Source organism: Odocoileus virginianus, chromosome 32, assembly GCF_023699985.2.
Source record: "Odocoileus virginianus isolate 20LAN1187 ecotype Illinois chromosome 32, Ovbor_1.2, whole genome shotgun sequence".
Taxonomy (NCBI): Eukaryota; Metazoa; Chordata; class Mammalia; order Artiodactyla; family Cervidae; genus Odocoileus; species Odocoileus virginianus.
This window is the reverse complement of record NC_069705.1, coordinates 38,007,811-38,030,267: the sequence shown is the minus strand read 5'-3', so window position 1 is coordinate 38,030,267 and position 22,457 is coordinate 38,007,811. Positions and strand designations below refer to the sequence as shown.

The following is a 22,457-nucleotide window of genomic DNA, read 5'->3' as shown; positions in this document are numbered from 1 at the left end:
TCTGAGGTTACTGATATCACTCCCCCTGATCCTGATTCTGGGTTGTGGTTCATCCAGACCAGCATTTCACATGATGCACTCTGCGTATAAGTTAAATAGCAAGGTGACAATATACAACCTTGATGTATTCCTTTCTCAGTTTGGAACCAGTCTGTTGTTCCAAAGGAATTAACTAAGTGGTAGTTATACAAATGATTCACCACAGAAAGAATGGACCATTCTCATCACAAGTTAAAGAAGCAGTTAACAGTGTTTGGGAGTAATTTTGTTAGTTGCGTAAGGTCTTCTCTTCTGGGTTTTATACATTTTCAAAGTTCCAGAGAGCACACTGCATGTCTTTCACTTAGGGAATGCCCAAGGTGAATTGGTTCATTTTAAGATAAAACCTTGAAATTTGTTAATATGTCACAGGGATCTGAGGATGAGAAGACATGACCTAGTACATCATGTGAAATGCCAGGCTGGATGACTCACAATCTGGAAATAATATTGCTGGGAGAAATATCCACAACCTCAGTTACACAGATGATATCCCCATAAAGACAGAAAGCAAAGAGGAGCTAAAGAGCCTCTTGATGAAAATGAAAGAGGAGATTGAAGAAACTGGCTTAAAATTCAACATTCAAAAAACTAACATCCCCATCACTTCATGGCAAATAGATGGGAAACAGTGGAAAGAGTGACGAGATCTTATTTTCAAATTGTGGTGCTGGAGGAGATTCTTGAGAGTCCCTTGGACAGCAAGGAGATCAAACCAGTCAATCCTAAAGGAAATCAACCTGGAATACTCATTGGAAGGACTGATGCTGAAGCTGAGGCTCCAATACTCTGGCCACCTGATGTGAAGAGTCGACTCTTTGGAAAAGGCCCTGATGCTGGGAAAGATTGAAGGCAGGAGGAGAAGAGGGCGACAGAGGATGAGATGGTTGGATAGCATCACCGACTCAATGGACATGAGTTTGAGTAAACTCCATGAAATGCTGAAGCACAGGGAAGCCTGGCATGCTGCGATCCATGGGGTCACAGAAAGTCAGACACAACTGAATGGCTGAACAGCAACAAGAAGACACAGAAGCGAGCACAGATGCTCCAGAAAGAGGGAATGATCGTTGAAGGGAGAGCTGATGAAGGCAGAGAGTGTGCACATGGGCAACTGATTCATGAAATCAGATGACAGGACATTAGCATTTGAGAGTAGAGTTCAAACATTAAGGTGATGTGATTTAGTATTGTAGACACCAAGCAAGGTTTATAAACAAGAATAAAATGTGATATTTATGCTTTGGAGTATGGTGACCACATGGAAAATATACTCAAGGAAAGAGAAAATGCAAGCAGGGAGAAACTGATGCGAAATCTACTGCAATATTTCATGAGAAGAGGCGAGGATCTCAACTAGGGGAGTGATTAGGGAGACAGGATATAGGAAATACTTTTTAAGAAATGTGTATGAGATGTATTTTGGTGGGATATAAAAGGCAATTAACATCAGAGAATGAGAAGGAATAGTTATGATTAACTGAACAATCCAGCATGGGTAATTAGTTGGATCATAGGGTTAACTGGTATCATGGAAAGAGACTGGGAGAACATCTGGGGACTGCGGATGAGATTATAGGGACTACGACGACATTGGACTTCCCCTGGTGGCTCAGACTACCTGCAATGCAGGAGACCAGGGTTCAATCCCTGGGTCGGGAAGATCTCCTAGAGAAGGAAATGGCAACCCACTCCAGTATTCTTGCCTGAGAAATCCCATGGATGGAGGAGCCTGGTGGGCTACAGATCATGGGGTCACAAAGAGTTGGACACGATTGAGCGACATCACTTTCACTTTCTTCTTTCACCACAACATTGGAAACGTGTGTTTGCAAGTCACGGTGGCTGTAAGCAGGGAAATGCACAACTGGAATTTGTCTAAAAGGACCTAAGTTTAATTTCCAAGGAGGGTCTATAAAATCAAAAGAAAGTAGAGGGAAAGTCTGAGCCCAGAAGAGCAATATAATTTAAAGATCTCACATGGGTAAATCTGGCCGAGAGAAAAGAGAATCTGGAGAGAATGAGGTCTGAGTTAAAGGAGCATCTGAAAAGGGATCTGGGGTCTGTAATGTCACAGAATACAGACAGCCTATGGGATGGGGGCAGGGAGGGCAAGAAGGACGCATTTAACAAACAGGAAATCACTTAGTGTTCTCAAAGAATTCTGGTTCTTATCTTGGGGACTATTCAAATCAGAACTAACTTTTTGTTGAGACTCATACCATTTGGTCATAAAAGTAATATATATCTGAAATCATTCACTGACAACTTATCTTAGGATTCAAAATTAACATTTTACCTTCCTGTAGGACTCCTTAGTTTTAGTAGCTATTTTATTTATATGGTCTAAGAAATTGCTTCTTCCTGTTTGAAGATGTTACAATATGTTTCCTAGGTGCCCGAGTGGGCTGCATTCCTCTTTCAGGAGAGATTTGAAAGAACACACTTCTATCACTTTTGAGAGCTATCCATTCAGGGAAGTGTTTCCCAAAGGATGGAAAAGATGAGGTGAGCGCTGAGGACCCCACACTGCACACTGATTCAATTGCAAATTCATCAACAGCACATCGAGAGCCAAATTTACTACCCCTGAGCAGCAAGCCATTGGCTCGCTTTGGAAAGATGGAGAATTAGAATGCTGCCCCATCCCTTTATCAACATGCCTGGTGCGTTGAAGCCCTTGCTGGAAAAGAGAGCGGCTTCCTGCGGTGTTGCTTTACCAGCACACTATCTCACACAAGACCGCTGCCTTTAAACACCACCTTTCCTGCCTTTCCCATCCTCTGAAATCCTCTTTATAAGAGAGACACAACCTCTTGTGTTCCCAGAGCTCACACTGTCTGTATTGGATTTTAGATTTGCTTACTTTGAAGTGTTCTAGGACAATAATTGGAAATGGAGATGGAAAGGCTCTTTTCTGTTGTGCCTGTGGGTGCTGCTGAAATGTCTATAAATAACCCACTTGTATCTATGGTAAGACAATTTGAAACAATTTTGTCTTCAATGCATTCATTTCTTTCATGGCACTTCCTTCCTGCAAGCGGAATTAAGTTTTAATTTTTGTTGTCATTCTTGTTACAAAAAGCCACTCCTTATTTACTATCTTTGCCCTCATTAAGCACCCTTAATGAGCCAGGAATCAGTTCTATTCCTGAAACCAATAATAAAGTCCTTCCTTGCCCTTCCATTTGTCCAAACATTTCCATTTCTCAGGGTTCACGTCCCAACTCTTTTCCTAGAGGACTTTGCCAGCTACAATGACCCATACTGATCTATCCCTATTAACAGCATCACTAGCATTCAGAATTTAAATTAATTAAATTAGAATGTAATCACATTTTACTTTTGGTCTCTAGATTCAGGAGTTCTCCTTGTGTGCTATGTGAATAATATGCTGTGCACAGGCCTGTTTTAGTAATTCTCAACACATTATCAGTAATTATATATCTCTGTGAATTCATTATTAGACTGCTCATTCCATGACGATGATGACTATATAACTTTATCTTTGAATCAGTTCTGTTCAATCACTTAGTTGTGTCTGACTCTTTGCCACCCCATGAATTGCAGCATGCCAGGCCTCCCTGTCCATCACCAACTCCCGGAGTTTACTCAAACTCATGTCCATTGATTCCGTGATGCCATCCAACCATCTCATCCTCTGTCGTCCGCTTCTCCTCCTGACTTCAGTCTTTCACAGCATCAGGGTCTTTTCGAATGAGTTGGCTCTTTGCATCCGGTGGCCAAAGTATTGGAGCTTCAGCTTCAGCATCAGTCCTTCCAGTGAACACCCAGGACTGACTTCCTTTAGGATGGACTGGTTGGATCTCCTTGCAGTCCAAGGGATTCTCAAGAGTCTTCTCCAACACCACAGTTCAAAAGCATCAATTCTTTGGTGCTCAACTTTCTTCACAGTCCAACTCTTACTTCCATACATGACCACTGGAAAAACCATAGCCTTGACTAGACGGACTTTTGTTGGCAAAGTAATGTCTCTGCTTTTAAATATGCTATCCAGGTTGGTCATAACTTCCTTCCAAGGAGTAAGTGTCTTTGAATACACAGTAGTTAATATACTATAGGTACGTGACTATTTAGAGAGCAAGCAAATGAATAAATAGCTATATGTATCTAGCATATATCTCTGTATCTATATATATCTATATATAATCTACCTATTATCTTCCTACCTACCTATCCATCCATCTATCCCTCCACATATCAGATATCTATTATCTATTTATCTACCAATCATCTATATCTACCTATCCATCAATCCATCCACGCATCTATGAGATATCTATCACCTATCTATGTATCCACCCACCCACCCATCCATGCGTCTACTTAGCTATCTTGCCTCCCACCTACAGTCGAAGTTTGCCTACATTCTTAGGCTATCTGATGTCAGAAACTAGATGGTCTATTTTTTTTTTAATCTCATCCGTCCCTCAAAAGGACATTTTACAAGCTCAAACTTAATAAGTTTATATTTAATTGCTTGATTATACTGGTGAATAAGTCAAATATCTAGATGGAGTTCTACATACATAAGGTATCCTTTACGGTCTCCATCAGTCCACCTCACCCTTCTGAAATCTGGAGAAAGGGGCATATGACAGTGGTACACATTTCCTTATACCACTGTAGCCACACGTTTGGTGTTCTCAGCTACTTCATCGCCTACATGCATGGAATAAGTTTATGTGGGTCCTATGGTTGAAAGACAAGGTGTTGCAATTTGAGCATCTGTTTGTTTCGTTATTTTTCAGTAAGTTTTAGGCAGAACAAGAAACATTTGATGCTGGATAATTGTACTTTTTTAAGGTGAGGATCAACTTTACGTCGTTTTGAGTTTGAGCCCAAGTGTTGAATTTCAGACTCTTTTGTTGACTATGATGACTACTCCATTTCTTCTAAGGGATTCTTGCCCACAGTAGTAGATATAATGGTCACCTGAATTAAATTCACCCAAGCCCATCCATGCGAGTTCTCTGATTCCTAAAATGTCAATGTTCACTCTTGCCATCTCCTGTTTGACCACTTCGAATTTACTTTGATTCGTGGACCTAAAGGCCAGGGTTCCTATGCAACATTGCTCTTTACAGCACTGAACTTTACTTCCACCCCCAGGCACATTGACAACGGGGTGTTGTTTGCGCTTTGGCTCACTCTTTTCATTCCTTCTAGAGCTATTTCTTTGCCCTTCTCCAGTAGCACATTCAGCACCTACAAACCTGGGGAGTTCATCCTTCAGTGTTGTATCTTTTTGCCTTTTCATACTGTTCATGGGGTTCTCAAGGGAAGAATGCTGAAGTGGTTTGAAATCACCTCCTGGAGTGGACCACATTTTGTCAGAACTGTCCACCACAACCTGGCTGTCTTGGGTGGCCCTACATGCCATGGTTCATAGTTTCATTGAGTTAGACAAGACTGTGATCCATATGATCTTTCTAGAGCTGACACCAAAAAGAGATGTCCTTTTCATCATAGTGGACTGAAATGTAAAGAGATACCTGGATTAACAGGCAAGTTTGGTCTTGGAGTACAGAATGAAGCAGGGCAAAGACTAACAGAATTTTGCCAAGAGAAGGCACTGGTCATAGCAAACACCCTCTTCCAACAACACAAGAGACAACTCTACACATGGACATCACTGGATGGTCAATACAGAAATCAGATTGATTGTATTCTTTGCATCCAAAGATGGAGAAGCTCTATACAGTCAGCAAAAACAAGACCAGGAGCTGACTGTGGCTCAGATCATGAACTCCTTATTGCCAAATTCATATTTAAATTGAAGAAAGTAGGGAAAACCATTCAGGCATGACCTAAATCAAATCTCTTATGATTATACAATGGAAGTGAGAAATAGATTCAAAGGATTAGATCTGATAGATAGAGTGCCTGAAGAACTATGGATGGAAATTTTTCACATTGTACAGGAGGTGGTAAACAAAACCATTCCCAAGAAAAAAAATTTGCAAAATGGTTGTCTGAGGAGCCCTTACAAACAGCTGAGAAAAGAAAAGAAGTAAAAGGCAAAGGAACAAGGAAGGACATAACCCTCTGAATGCAGAGTTCCAGAGACTAGAAGGGAGAGATAAGAAAGCCTTCCTAAGTGAACAATGCAAAAAATAGCAGAAAACAATAGCATTGGAAAGACTAGAGATCTCTTCAAGAAAATTAGAGAAACAAAGGAAACATTTCATGCAAAGATGAGCACAATACAGGACAGAAATGATATGGACCTAACAGAAGCAGAAAATATTAAGAAGAGGTCGCAAGAATGCACAGAAGAGCTATAACAAAAAGATCTTAATGACCCAGAAAACCACAATGGTGTGATCACTCACCTAGATCTAGACATCCTGGAATGTAAAGTCAACTGGACCTTAGGAAGTATCTCTATGAACAAAGCCAGTAGAGGTGATGGAATTACAGCTGGGATATTTCAAATCCTAAAAGATGATGTTGTTAAAGTGCTACACTCAATATGCCAGCAAATTTGGAAAACTCAGCAGTGGCCACAGGACTGGAAAATGTCAGTTTTCATTCCAATCCCAAAGAAAGGCAATGCCAGAGAATGTTCAAACTATTGTACAATTGCATTCACTTCATTACATTACTAGCAAGATAATACTACAAACCCTTCAGCTAGACTTCAACAATATATGAACCAAGAACTTCCAGATGTACAAGCTGGATTTAGAAAAGGCAGAAGAACCAGAGATCAAATTGTCAATATCCACTGGATCATAGAAAAAGCAAGAGAATTCCAGAAAAATTTCTACTTCTGCTTCATTGACTACCTTGAAGCCTTTGACTGTATGGATCACAATGAACTGTGGAAAATTCTTAAAGAGATGGGAATACCAGAACACCTTATCTTCCTTCTGAGAAACCTGTATGAAGGTTAAAAAGCAACAGAACCAGACATGGAACAATGGACTGGTTTCAAATTGGGAAAGTAGTACCCCAAGGATGCATTTTACCACCCTGCTTATTTAACTTACATGCAGTGTACCTCATGAGAAATGCCCGGCTGGATGAAGCACAATCCAGAATCAAGATTTCCTGGAGAAATATTAATGAACTCAGATATGCAGATGACACCCTTATGGAAGAAGGCGAAGAGAAACTAACAAGCTTCTTGATGAAGGTGAAAGAGGAGAGTGAAAATGCTGGCTTAAACTCAACATTCAAAAAACTAATATCATGGCATCCGTCCTATCACTTCACGGCAAGTAGATGGGGAAACAATGGAAACATTGAGAGACTTTATTTTCCTGGGCTCCAAAATCACTGCAGATGGTGACTGCAGCCATGAAATTAAAAGATGCTTGCTCTATGGAAGAAAAGCTATGACAAACCTAGACAGCATATTAAGAAGCTGAGGCATTACTTTGCCAACAAAGGTCAGTCTAGTCAAAGCTATGGTTTTTCCAGTAGTCATGTACAGATGGCAGAGTTGGGCCATAAAAAAGGCTGAGGCACGGAAGAATTGATTATTTTGAACTATGGTGCTGGAGAAGACTCTTGAGAGTCCCTTGGACTGCAAGAAGATCAAACCAGTCAATCCTAAAGGAAATCAGCCCTGAATATTCATTGGAAGGACTGATGCTGAAGTGAAAGCTCCATTACTTTGGCCACCTGATACAAAGAGCCAACTCGTTAGAAAAGACCCTGATGCTGGGAAACACTGAAGTCAGGAGGAGAAGCGGACGACAGAGGATGAGACGGTTGGATGGCATGAGTTTGAGCAAGCTCCGGGTGTTGGTGATGGACAGGGAGGCCTGGCGTGTTGCTGTCTGTGGGGTCACAAAGAGTCGGACACAACTGAGTGACTGAACAACAGTAACTTCATGTAATGAAAAGAACGTAGCTTTGGGGTCAATCAGACCTGGAACGAAATCTTGGTTCTGTGAACGTTTCTGTCCATTTCTGGGCAAGTAAGCCTTCTGAACTTCTGCATCCTTACTTAAAAAGTAGAAATAATAAAAGTCCCATGTGACTATATTATTTTCAGGTGTTAACTAGATTATGCTGATAACAAATGTGCAATTATAAGTGGGTGAATTCTCTCAGTAACCTTCAGAACACGGTGGATTTCTAACAGCTATTGGGCTAGGTATCCTCAACTGTCCTTTGGATCAGTGCCGTTGCAGCCTCTCCATGGCCTTTATAATGAGGCAGAATGATGCTCTGACTCCAGTCTCCAGTTGGCTTGGAGCATGGCAACACTGAAGTGTCTGAAGAGTCGGGCGTGTGCTGGGAGTTTGTCCCTTAGCTTTCCCTCCTGGAGGGTTTAGAAAGGACAACTGCCACCCTCAAAGACAGTGGCTCTGCCAGTCACCTTTTTTCTTCGGTGATGTGAACTCACCTTCCCGCTGACCCTCGGCCCCAGGACAGAAGAGGATACAGGGAATATCCCACTATTCCTGTACTTCCCACGCTCCATGTACAGCCTCTACGCTCTCTCTCAAGGTATCCAGTCTGACTGTGCCGTCTGCTCCCAGGGAACCAGATTAAAACACACTTATAACAGAATTATAGCCGCTGTGGTTTTTATATAGAATGCCCTAGACCAGATCCTCCCTCCTCTTCTAAGTATGAAATAAAGAAACACTTTTCATATTCATTTGACTCACACATCTGAGATTAAGAATTTGGAGGAAGGAAGGAAACACTTCTCACATTCTTTTGACTCAAATATCTGAGATTAAGAATTTGGAGGAAGGAAGGAAGGAAGGGATGAGGAGGATAATAATTTAATGGGAAATTCTGTGACTAGATTCAGTGAAGACAGCTTGTGAGCCAGCAGAATCAGCTCCCAATTAAACTTTAAAAGAAAAAAAAAAAAACTAGAACAGAAGGAGGAATGACAATTAGCTCACAACACTTTACAATAAGATGGCAACATGTTCTGTGAAAGTGCTATGGATTCCTTGGGAACACTATCATATGAAAGATTTTACAGTAAAAAATAAGAAAATTTTAAAAAATCAATGTTAACATGTATGCACTGCCATTTATCCTTGTAAAAGAATGCATAGTTTTGTCTTATAGAACAGTTGTGGACTGTGACATCCACCAGATCAGTATGGTGGATTTTAATTATCAGATAAAAAGGGATGGTGACATTCAACATAGATAAATGATAGATGGATAAAGTTACTGATACATGCATATAGATATACATATAGAGACATAAAGAGATACCATAACATTTTACATACATAGAAATAATCAGATATAATTCATGTATCACAAAACCCACCCTAAAGTGTACTCTTCCACAGCAATCTGTATATTGACAGTCACACCGTCAGTATCATCTAGCTGTGAACATATTTACCAGCTGAAAAGAACCCAGAACCTTCAGCGGTTATGGGAACCTTCTTTTCTCCTCTCCATCCAGCCCTTGATAACCACTAATATGTTTTCTGTATCTATATATTTGCAAGCTCTGGACATTTCTTATAATGGAATCACTCAACCTATGGTATTTTGTGACTTGGCTTCTTTCACTTCCAAGAATGTTTCCAGGGCTCATCCATGTTACAGCACGTGTCAGTTCCTCTTACCCTTTTACTGAAGGATACTTGCCATTCCACAGATACACCGCATGTGTTTATCCAGTCACCAGTGGACAGACAATTGTATTCTCCCCACATTTTGGCTACTATGAGTAACATAGCTATGACTATCCATGCAGTAGTTTTCTGTGGACATATCTTCTCATCACGTCTCATAGATGCATAACCCAGGAGTGGAAGTCTGCATCACATGGTAACTTTAGGCTTACCATTTTGAGACCTACCAGACTTAACGCAGTTCTGCTGCATATTCCCACTAGTACTAAGTGAGGCTTCCAGCCTCTTCACATCCTGGGCATCTCTTGTTATGACTTGTATTTTCAACAATGGCCATTGTGATGAATACCGGGTGCTTCTCATTATGGTTTAAATGTATGTGACTGAGGGACTGAACGCGTGCGCACGCACACACACACACACACACCTCACTTAGAGCACAGTCTATTCAGATATTTGTGCACTTTAAAACGTGGTTGTCTTCCAGTTGGTGGGCTGCAGTAGTTATCCATATGCTCTAAATAATCAGAGTACAAGTCTCTTAACAGATACATGGTGTGCAAAATCCCACATACCATGAGTTGTCTTTTTCCTTTCCTTATGGTGTCTTTAATGCACCAAATATTTTCATTTTGATGTAATCCCATCTATCTCATTAAAAGTCTGTTTTTTGTGTGTTGTTTGCGCTTCTGCTGCTTTATCTGAAAATAAAAACAGAGTATCACTGCTTTTCCCATGATCAAAAAGATTAGTGATTGCATTTTCTTTGTAAGCCTTACACTTTTGGCTCTGATATTTAGATGTCTGGTCTATTTTGCATTAATTTTGGTATATTGAGTTGGGTAGGAATCCAACTTCATTACATTGCCTGTGAAGTCTAGTTTTTCCCACACTATTTGTTGAAAACACTATTACTCCTCTCACTAAATTGTCTTAGCAGTCATAAAAGTCAATTGACCATAAATGTGAAGGTTTACTTTTAGACTTTCAGCTTTATTCCTTGGATCTGTGTGTCTACCCTTATGTCAGGAGAACACTATCTTGATTACAACAGCTTTATAGTAGACATGGAAAGTGTGAATCCCACAAATGTGTTCTTCCTTTTCAAGACTATTTTGAGTATTCTCAGTTTCTTGAATTTCCACATGAATTTCAGGCTCACCTTGTTAATTTCTACATAGAAGTCAGGTGGAGTTTTCACAGGCACTGCATTGAAGGCGCCTGTGGTCTCAGTCATGTCAGACTCTCTGAGACTACATGGACTGTAGCCTGCCAGGCTCCTCTGTCCATGGGAGTTCCCAGTCAAGAGTACTGAAAGGGCTGCCATTTCCTTCTCCAGGAGATCCTCCAGACCCAGGGATCAAACCCATGTCACTTGTATCACATTGGCTGGCAGGTTCTTTACCACCAAGTCACCAGGGAAACCCATTGCACTTAACTTGTAGCTCAACTGAGGATGTTCCCTTTTTGACAACACTAACTCTTCTGATCCCAATTATTTATTAGTTTTTAAAACTACATTTCTTAGTCTCCAGAGTTTAAGTTAGAACTTCTTTCATTAAAAGCGTTACTGAAGTTCACACTTCTTAGAAACCATTGTAAATGGAATTGTATTATTTAATTTTATCCTCAGCTCATTACAGTGTACAGAAACTCCATTTATTTTTGCATTTTTATCTTGTATCCTGTAAGCTTGATGAACTTGTTTCTTAGCTCTGGGTAGACAGACCATCCTGCAAGGAAGAACTGAATAAAGGAGGAAGCCCCCTGGTCTCTCAAATACAGTAATAAGAATATAACATCCAAAATTCAGAGTGGGGGAGGAGCAATGTTGGTGGCCTCTCCTCCTAGTGAAATTTTATACAGTGTGACCATGACCTGGAAACAGATGGAACCCATATTCTTGGCCATACTTATTCAGTGTGAAAGTGAATTTGGAGGAGAGGGTGGACTGTCACTCAAGTGCCACAGACTCAATCTATTAACACATAGACATTCTTGAGTAGATGTTCCTTCATTTTATGTAGGCATTTAGAACAATTTCCAACAACTCTGGAGTATTTTTTGCTTTGGTTTTGATCGCTTATGCCAGATATGATTGTTTCACTGAGGGGGCAGATCCATGGGGTTTTTCACACCCCAATGACAAAAATGTAACACTGCTGACAGTAGAATTTTTTTTTTTCTTTTTAAAATAGGCTGTATTTTTAGAGCAGATTTAAGTTCACAGCAAAATTGAGCATGGAGTACAGAGAATTCCCGTAAGCCTTCTTCCCCATACATTCATAGCCTCTCTTGCTATCAATATCCTACACTATATGGTATATTTGTTACAACTCTTGAGCCTACATCCACATTTCATCATCCAAAGTGCTTAATATACCTTCGGGTTCATTCTTGGTGCTGTACATTCTATGGGTTTGGAGGACTATATAATGATATGTATCTACCACCACAGTGTCATAAAAAATAGTTTTCCTTCCCTAGGCGTACCCTAAGCATGACCTATTCATCCCTCCCCACCACTTAACCCCAGGCAATCACTGATCTTTTTATTGCTTCCACAGTTTTGCCTTTGCCAGAATATCATACAGTTGGAATCACACAGTATAATCTTCTTAGATTGGCTCCTTTCACTTGGTAATACGCATTTACGTTTCTTTCATGTCTTTTCAAGGCTTGATAGCTCATTTCCTTTTAGTGCTAAACAATATTCCATTTTCTGGACATACTGCAGCTTACTTATCCATTTACCTGCTGTAGACATTTTGGCTGCTTCTAAGTTTTGCTAATTATGAATAGAGCTCCTATAAACACTCATGTGAGGGTTTCTGTGTGAACAGGTTTTCAGCTCCTTTGAGTAAATACCAAGGAGTGCAAATGCAGGAGCATACAGTAAGAGTATCTTTAGTTCTACTTTATCCTAAAGTGGCTGTACTTCTTTGCATCCTCACCAGCAATGAATGAGAATCCCAATTCTTCTACAGCCTTACCAGCATCCTGAGTGGTTAGTGTTCTGAACTGGTCATTCTAGTCGGTGTGCAGTGACAGCCCATTGTTTTAATTTGCATTTCCCTGATGACGCACATGCTGAGGAGCAACTTCCTATATGCTTATTTTCCACCTGAATGTCTTCTTTGATGAAGTGACTGTTCAGGTCTTTTGCCCATTTTTAAATCATGTTCAATTTTGGCTAACTACCAACAATCTTTTAGTATGTAAATATATTTAAAGAAAAAAGTGATATGGCACTGATAATTAAATGCATGATCTATGAATTTTTCATTATACAATTAAGACATTGAGATGAGAAAATTTAGAATTAAAAGTGATATATTTAAAATGTGGCAGGAGTTTCAGTATTTGAAAAAATACACAAGGAACATTATTGAAAACAAATCTGGCAATAAAAAAGTGACTTTTTTCCATAATGGGCTTAGGAGAGGAAATAAAATTTTTATGGTTGAGAAGACATCTATGTTTCACTTACATAAATAAGCATCGTTATGTAAGTGACAGAGTTATGTAAACATAATCATTATATTATTCTGTTAAATCACAGATGTGAAATCTCTGGGGTAAAAAAAAAGAACCTCAGGATGTTGCAAATTTGTGAAGAAACTATCATGCTTCTGGTGTGATTACATCTCTAAGGGAAGATATAATTCAAAATCCTTTTTAAATGGCTAGATTAAAATAGCCAACAAAATCATGTGCAGCTCCTTTTTGACCCATAAATTCCACTTCTAGAAATTACTCTTAAGATAAACAATATGCCTAAATATGCTTTCCAGGTGGCACTAATGGCAAAGAACCGCCTGCCAATGCAGGAGACTTCAGAGACATGGGTTTGATCTCTAGGTCAGGAAGATGCCCTGGAGGAGGGCATGGCAGTTCACTCCACTATTCTTGCCTGGAGAATCCCATGGACAGAGGAGCCTGGTGGGCTACAGTCTTATGGGGTTGCACCGAGTCGGCCACAACACAAGTGACTAGGCATGGCAGCATGGCCCGGCACCCCTAAACACTATATATTGGAGACACACAGCTACATGTCTATATATTATCCCCGGACAATGGTAAGGAAGGGGCAAAGTTAGGGACATCGACCCACGGCACACTCAAAAACCATTTGCATTCAGGCCCCCAGCTGTAGCTCCACAACCACAGACCCAACCAGCCTCACACTGCATAGTATTTACTATGTGCTACTGAAAAAAGTCTACATATAAGTGGACCTGCACATTTCAAACCCATGTTGTTTGAGGGTCAACTGTACACAGTTGCTGTTTATGGAAAAAATATAATAGAAAATTAGTAAAAAAAAAAATATGAAAATGATAAAACAATAGCTAATGAGAACAGTTATCTATTCAGACCTGTTGGGAAAAGTCAGAAAGAATTTCTGAAAGGACTGGAGTAGAAAAAGGGATGAGCAGAAAGATACATTTCTCTATCATTTCTTCAATAGCTGTAACTTTTACTGTTATAGTAATATTTCACATAAGTAAAAATAATAAAACCAAAAAATATTCAAGGATAGCCCAGATTGGAAGACAAAGCTTAGCAAATGAAACTTACTGTATCACAAATGTATAACACAGTTACAAAGAGGAGGGATGGAGAGTTAAAAAAAAGGAAATAAACTAACCAAACTAACTTGAAAACACTATTTTGATTATAGACGCTAAGGCTAAAAATGAAGTCCTATAGACAAATATTTGTACTCTCACCAGTACATTTGTTTTCCACCAGGGTATGGATTAGCAATTCTTAAACTTCTTTATGCACATTCTGTTAGAAAGTGATTGCTCTACTCTGGGTGAAGAAAAAGGAATTAAAATAAGGAGAGAAAGAAGAGTAGGGTGAGCCCCGTGGTGTTGGTTTGCTGTCAGAGGTATCAGTATGAACTCAAGGTTGTAGAGAGATGTATGGATAGATACAAGGGTAGAAAGATAGATTAAAAATATGCAGTGATTATTTTTTTGGTTATATATACTATAGCCTAACGCTATCTGCTAAGTGAGTCTAGAAGCACTGACATCCTGGTAGCAACCAGCACATTAGCACCCAGATCTTGATTATAAACATCTTTCTTCACTAAAAAAAGACAAAAAGCAAACAAACAAACAAAAAACCACTTCCTTGGGGAAGTGACTGATTCCATGAGAAGTGAAGTGAAAAACCTGAGACATCTCTTAAGGCCAAAAAGTAAGAAAGTGTTAAAAAAAAAATTATGAAGACATATCTCAAGGACAAAGGAACCAATCTGAAAGAACTCCAAATGGATAAAATTGGCACAACTAAGCAACAAAATAAATAATGTTAAAAATGACTTGTAACTCATGCACTAAAACAAATATCCATGAATCTGTACTAGTTTAAATTAATGTGAATAAGTGGAAAAAAAGTAAAAAATCTTAAAGTGGAATTCCAATAAGTATATTCCAAAGAAATGATGGAAACAGAAAAAAAAAATCACCATTTGGCAAACACAATGGTACTGATTTTTCAGATAAGAAGCATCAATGTTAAAGCCAATAGATTAAAGTTTAATATAAAATTATGTATTTGCAAAATCTAAAAGTTCAGTTCAGTTTCTCAGTTGCGTCTGACTTTTTGCTACGCCATGGGCTGCAGCACGCCAGGCCTCCCTGTCCATCACTACCTCCCAGAGCTTGCTCAAACTCGTGTCCATTGAGTCGGTGATGTCATCCAACCATCTCATCCTCTGTTGTCCCCTTCTTCTCCTGCCTTCAATCTTTCCCAGCATCAGGGTCTTTTCAAATGAGTCAGCTCTTCGCATCAGGTGGCCAAAGTATTGGAAAAGTACAGTATTTTCATCAATTGCAAAGAGAAATGGTATTAATTTTAGAGTGGAGACGTCTCACAGACACACTTTAACCAAGCGATCAAAACTAACACCACCAGTAATGAAACATCCCAGCATCACAAACCCTGTTAAACAGTGCAGTAGGAAGGGCCCAGTACCAGCAGTGTCACTGCAATAAATGCAGAGCCTAAATGCAATCATGAGCAAACAGTAGATGAATTCAAGTTGAGGGGCACTCTACAAGATAAGTATTATTCCAGTGTATCAACAACTTTTTTTAACATACATTTAAATCATTAGAGCTTCCCTGTGGCTCAGACGGTAAAGCGTCTGCCTGCAATGTGGGGGACCTGGGTTCGATCCCTGGGTCGGGAAGATCCTCTGGAGAAGGAAATGGCAACCCACTCAAATACTCTTGCTTGGAAAATTCCATGGATGGAAGAACCTGGTAGGCTACAGTCCATGGGGTCACAAAGAGTCGGACATGACTGAGCGACTCCACCTTCTTTTCTTTCTTTAAATCATATTTATTATGCAACAGGATCACTTGTAAGTGATTCACATGTATTTACTCATGGAATGATTCCAATCAGAACAGTGATCCTTGCAATTGAAAGAATGCATTAAAAGGTAGGAAAACTTCCTGCAATAATTTCATATCAACTTCACAAAAGGCAAAGAAAGGCTGAGGGACTTTTCCAGATTAAAGAACCCTGAAGAGTCAGGACAACAAAATGGGTTTTATCCTGGCTAGAAAAATTGCCAAATTTAGAAAAAGCTCTGTAGATTATGTAATAGTGTAGTATCGGTGTTATTTTTCTAGTTCTGGTAATTCTACTATTGATTATATAAGGTGTCACCATTAAGAGAATTTGGACAAAGGGTAGTACAGTGATTAATTGTATTTTGCAAAAGCTTATGAGTCTAAAAAGTTAAAAATAGCACAAAAAAAATTGCTTAAGGCTACTAGTAGGAAGAAGGGACTATAAATATGAGGTTGCTTTTAAAACAGGAGAGAAAATTAAGTAAAAGCGATGAAAGGAAATTCATCTTAACTAAGTCCTTGGATGTTTAGACATCTTGTATGTCATGTATTTGTTCCATAACCCTAATAAGGAATACAGGAAGCATCTTCTGAGTGTTTGTGGCATTTAGACTGGAGGTTGGAACCACAGCAATCAAAGCTGCTGTTGTTACCTAATATTTACAGATGATGCACAGAGAATCACTACGTGTAGTGATTGGTTCAGCTCAGTTCTAGAAGAGTCCTCTTTACTGACAGAATCCATGATGCACACCTACAAAGCAAGTACACACACACACATTGTATACTGGTGTCTGAACCCACAAATACATCACATGGCGCACACTGTCCCCCAGAATAAGGGCTAAATCATTTTCAACTATCTCATAAAATGGTAGCTAGTTCTAAAAATGCAAATTAGCTGAATGGCCTACATAAAATCTCACCGTCCCTTAAATTCATTTTAAAGAAAGCATTTCTAGACATTTGAGCTAAAATGTCATAAATAGGCTTGGTCCCTGCTCACACCAGAAGTATGCCCATGCTCAGGTAGCTTATGGTTTAGTCAGGATGAAGTGGAGTGAATCTGGTATGACAAGAAATTCACATCAGGAAGGTAGAAGAGAAGGGAGAGAGAAGATTCAGATCCAGTGGACTGAAGCAAGGAAGACTGCATGGAAGAGGTGGCCAACTCTTCTGGGTGAGCCATGCAGAGGAGAATGGACTTCTCCCCGCCTCCACTGCCACTTTCATGCCTGGCAAACTTCTGTTGATTAACACTTGGACAACACCAGAATGTGTTTTGGTTTTAGCAGTTAATCACATTTTCTGAGCTCTAAGAGATACACTTTCTGCCCCACCCTCCAACACATCCTCAGTCCTGGTCACAAAGAGAAAGCCCTGTGGGTAAGAGGACCTGCAAAGGCAAACAATCGAAGGGAAGGTCTTAGTGTTTTGTTTGATTTTTACATCAAGAAAACATGTTTTAAATTAAGAAACCTACAAATGAATATGTTGGTGGGAGCAATTCTATTCATCAAATATCCATAATAAGAAAATTAACACTGTGAATGAAATGCTTCTATCTTGAGAACTCAGGAAAACCTTCTCCCCAAGCTGTCACTTATGCCATTTTAGGCTTGCTATCTCCAAGTTGATGACTTTTCTGAGAACATATCTGTAAATGTGACAATTCTGTTTCACTATCAAGAGCGTTTAAAAGTACAATCATATGCCTTATGGAAAAGAAGAAGAATCTTTTAAGCTAAGACACTAGTCTAACAATATAACTTCACTTAAAAGGCAGGTTTATCAGAGCAATTTTTTTAGTCTAGAGCATTTTATTCATTTTATCTATTGAATAAAAGCATTTGTTCTGGTTTGTAGGTTAAGTTTTCAATATTATAATTTATCCTACTGTGTGTGAAGATAACAGTGTTTTCATTATAAAAAAGTTTACAATTAAAATAGATAGAAATAGTTTACAATTAAAATAAATATAAATTACTAAACTATATTTCTCTATGAAGCTTGCCTTGAAAATCATAGCATTATACAATTTAATCATCATCTTTCTTAGAAAATGTCTCAACTTCATAATCACTTGTCTTATTGAAAGATGCTGAATTTAGATTTCTTAAAATTGTAAACTTAATATGTCTTTCCTTTAGGGCTCCTGTCAATGCACACAAATCACTTGGACAGTTTTCAGGGAAAAGCCCAAGTTATTTCCAAATCCTGCCCCCACCCTACAAGTTATTTGAGTCAAGCAATTAATTAGTGATCCATGAAATCCAAATTAATTAAATGCAGTTACAGTATTTGTGTAGACACAATCTTGTATTGTCCTTTGATTGCAACAGTTGACATACACTCTTTTATATTCTCTTTTAGCAAATAAGCAGATGGTAGGTTATCAAAGAGGGGAAAACAAAAGATGGCCTTCTGAGACTTAAATTCCAAAAGAGGTAGAACCAAAAGAGGTTTGAAACACTGTGATGACAGGGTTTACACACCACCATATGTAGAAATAAACATTCTCTGAGTCAGTAGAAAGTGAAGGAGGTATGACGAAATAGAACTTGCTATTTTCTTTTTCCCTGTCACATGTGAACATTTGTTTTTCACTCCTCACCTGCAATTTGAACAAAGTAGTTTCATTTAGACATAACTGGAGCACCTTGGTGAGATCCTTTTGAGGCATTAAAATACACTATCAACAGAGAACAGACTTGGGGTTGCCAGTGGGAGGGGAGGGGAGGGGATGAAAGGGGAGTTTGGGATGGACAGATGCCAACTATTAGACAGAGGTGGAAAAACGACAAGGACAGGGAATTCCATTCAGATCCAGGGATAAACCATAATGGAAAAGACCATGAAAAAGAATGTGTGTGTAAATATAGCAGAACCACACACTGTAAACACACACAACACTCTAAATCATTATACCTCAATAAAAGAAATTTTAAAAATGCACTGTCAATAAAATACTGCTCTTCCAATTTCATGACAGTGCTTGTAGAGTCAGCTGTCCCTTTATTTTAATGATAAAGAATCAAATCTATACACTGATTTTGATACATGTATTATTTTATTTTATTTTTCTCTTATGTGATGAAATTCATGTTTCCTAACTGATAAACACCATAACTACTTGCCAAGACACCTTGACTACCCCAAACTCAACTCACCTTGTTCTCTGTGCCTTCCTCTAACAAAACAGAACTCTATTTCTTAGTCGGGAAGGATGAGCAGTTATACAGAGATGATCTTACTATGGCAGCGTTTAAAAACTGTTTACAGAACCAACAGGTATTGTCTCATTGCAAAAAAAAAAAAAAATACAGCAATATATAAAGAAAAAAGTAAAAGTCTTTCATTATGTCCTGCCTTACTACTACCTGATTTTGTTCCCTTTATTCTTTTCCATAGTGTATGGGTCTCCATCATAAGATGAACTGCTGTGTGCTCTTCTATGACATGAGAGTAACTTTATTTAATAAGTCTTCTGTTGAAAGGCATTATGACAGCTCTCCCTTTTGATTTATGAGATATTAATATATATTACATGTTTCCTTTTACATATATAAAGCAATACTGTGTAAGCTTTTTTCAGGAGTAAAATTGCTTGGTGTAATATTATACATGTGCGTTTTACATGTGCATAGTTGCTGTCAAGACTCATCCAGGAATGAATGCTGTCAATCATCCTTTCCATCTGCTGTCACACTGGGTATTATTTCTCTTTTTAATTTTTATCAGTGTGATGGCTGAAAATGATAATTTATATTTTCGGTCAGTTTTTTTTTTTTATCAGGTTTATTACCTCGATAAAATAGGTGTATTGGTATCTGAATTTCTTCTTTCAAATTTCCTGGCTATATTTAGATATATGGTTTCAACTGATTAGCCTTTTTCACTTGAACAATAGAAATGCCTTTTATATTCTGTGTCGTGATCAATTTTACATATATTTAAATACTTCTCCCCCATCATTCGTTTTTAACTTTGTTTACCATGTTTTTGTTAACACATATTTTATGTTTTTATTGTCAAATTGGTAGACAGGTCTTTTTCCTCCTCGGTAAGCTTTTAGGATGATTCTCTGTGCTTGTCATTCTGAAATTTCACTAGTATATTGCTAACTGTGGGTCTCTTTTCATTCATACTTTCCAATATTTAATTACCTCTAATCTGGAGATTTGAATTTGTCTTTGGTCCAGGGAGTTTTTGTTCTGTGTTTCTTCCTTGTTCATTCGGTTAGGCTGTTTGTACTCTTTTCATATGGAGATAGTATTAGGCAAGTATTGAAACCCCTGATCTGAAACCGCCTCTGAATGTCAGTCTCACACTGTACATCTTTCTGTCCTTTGCCCTGTGACTTGGAGACTTCCTTCACCTAGTCTTCCTTATCACTGTCTCAGTAACCAGCCATGTTCTTTCACTGTTCAAGCAGAGTGCCGGTGGGAGAATGGAAACTAAGAATTTAAACAGTAGGAATTGTCTCCAGGGGATAGATTACATAGTCACAGAAGATGTAAACCACCAAGCCTGCGATGGTGAGCAACCATCTTAGTTTAAGTGTCAGTAAACCTTCCACTCTGAGAGTGGAGGAATAAAGGGAGGAGACAGTTACAGGCCGACAACATACAGCCTCGATGTACTCCTTTCCTGATTTTGAACCAGTCGGTTGTTCCATGTCCGGTTCTAAGTGTTGCTTCTTGGCCTGCATACAGGTTTCTCAGGAGGCAGGTCAGGTGTTCTGGTATTGCCATCTCTTTCAGAATTTCCCACAGTTTGTTGTGATCCACACAAAGACTTTAGTATAGTCAATGAAGCAGAAGTAGATGTTTTTTCTGGAATTCTCTTGCTTTTTCTATGATCCAACGAATGTCGGCAATTTGATCTCTGGTTCCTCCGCCTTTTCTAAATCTTGCTTGAACATCTGGAACTTCTCAGTTCATGTCCTGTTGAAGCCTGGCTTGGAGAATTTTGAAAATTTGTTTGCTAGTGTGTGAAACGAGTGCAAATGTACAAAATGCTGGCTGGATGAAGCACAAGCCAGAATCAAGGTTGCTGGGGAAAATATCAATAATCTCAGATATGCAGATAACACCACCCTTATGGCAGAAAGCAAAGGAACTAAAGGGCCTCTTGAGGAAGGTGAAAGAGGAGAGTAAAAAAGCTGGCTTAAACTCAACATTCAAAAACCTAAGATCATGGCATCTGGTTCCATCACTTCATAGTAAATAGATGGGGAAACAATGGAAACAGTGAGAGACTGTATTTTCTTGGGCTCCAAAATCACTGCAGATGGTGACTGCAGCCATGAAACTAAAAGACACTTGGTCCTTAGAAGTAAAGCTATTACAAACCTAGACAGCATATTACTGCAATTAAAAAAAACATTTAAAATACAGGCATAGCAAAAAAATAAATAAATAAATAAATAAAATAAAAAATAAAAAGCAGAGACATTACTTTACCAACAAAGGTACATATAAAAGTTACGCTTTTTCCCGTAGTCATGTATAGATGGAAGAGTTGGACCAGAAAGAAGGCTGAACACTGAAGAACTGATGCATTTGAACTGAGGTGTTGCAGAAGACATTTGTGAACCTTGTTGGACTGCAAGGAGATCCAAGCAGTCCGTCCTAAAGGAAATTCAGTCCTGAATATTCATTGGAAGGACTGATGCTGAATCTGAAGTTCCAGTAATTTGGCCACCTGATGTGAAGAACTGACTCATTGGAAAAGACTCTGATGCTGGGAAAGATTGAGGGCAGGAGGTGAAGGGGACAACAGAGAATGAGATGGTTGGATGGCATCACCGACTCGATGGACATGGGTTTGGGTGAACTCCAGGAGTTGGTGATGGACAGTGAAGCCTGGCGTGCTGCAGTCCGTGGGGTCTCAAAGAGCTGGACACAGCTTAGTGACTGATTGACAAGACACAAAAGAGAGTGCTGAGTGCCTGGAATTTCATGCTTGACTTTGGGTCTTTTATGTAAATGTGTTTATGATCAAGACAGGTATGGACTCTCACCTCCAGGGTGCAGATGATAACAATGTATAGGGTCAGAGGCAGTAGACTAAAAGTCACATTGGGTCTATCTAATTTCTACCGTGTCAAAATCCTTTGATACTGTCAAACAAAAACTTTAACTGTTCATTTAGAATGGGAAAAAAAACACAAGGGTAGCAAAGAAGGTGGAATAGACAGACTTTTACCAAGCATGACATACTTTCTGTACACCATTGCCAAGGGAGGTACTTATTGAATCCACCTCAACAGGATAAGGTTAAAGTTAAAATGAGTATGACTTACTTAGGAACCAAGAAAATAAATAACTCTTCTCTGCCTCCTGAGAGGAGCATTTTTTTTTTTTACTTTGCTTGTTTATTTGGCTATGCAAAATGTTTCCCAACCAGGGACTGAACCTGTCCCCCTTGCATTGGGAATGCT

The 22,457-nt window shown here is 39.0% G+C and overlaps 1 protein-coding gene across 1 annotated transcript in view; it reads right to left on the bottom strand.

The window, feature by feature from the left end:
* The window catches only part of CSMD1 (CUB and Sushi multiple domains 1), a 1,985,846-nt gene that overhangs the window by 1,871,505 nt on the left and 91,884 nt on the right, over positions 1-22,457 (bottom strand). The window lies entirely within an intron of this gene.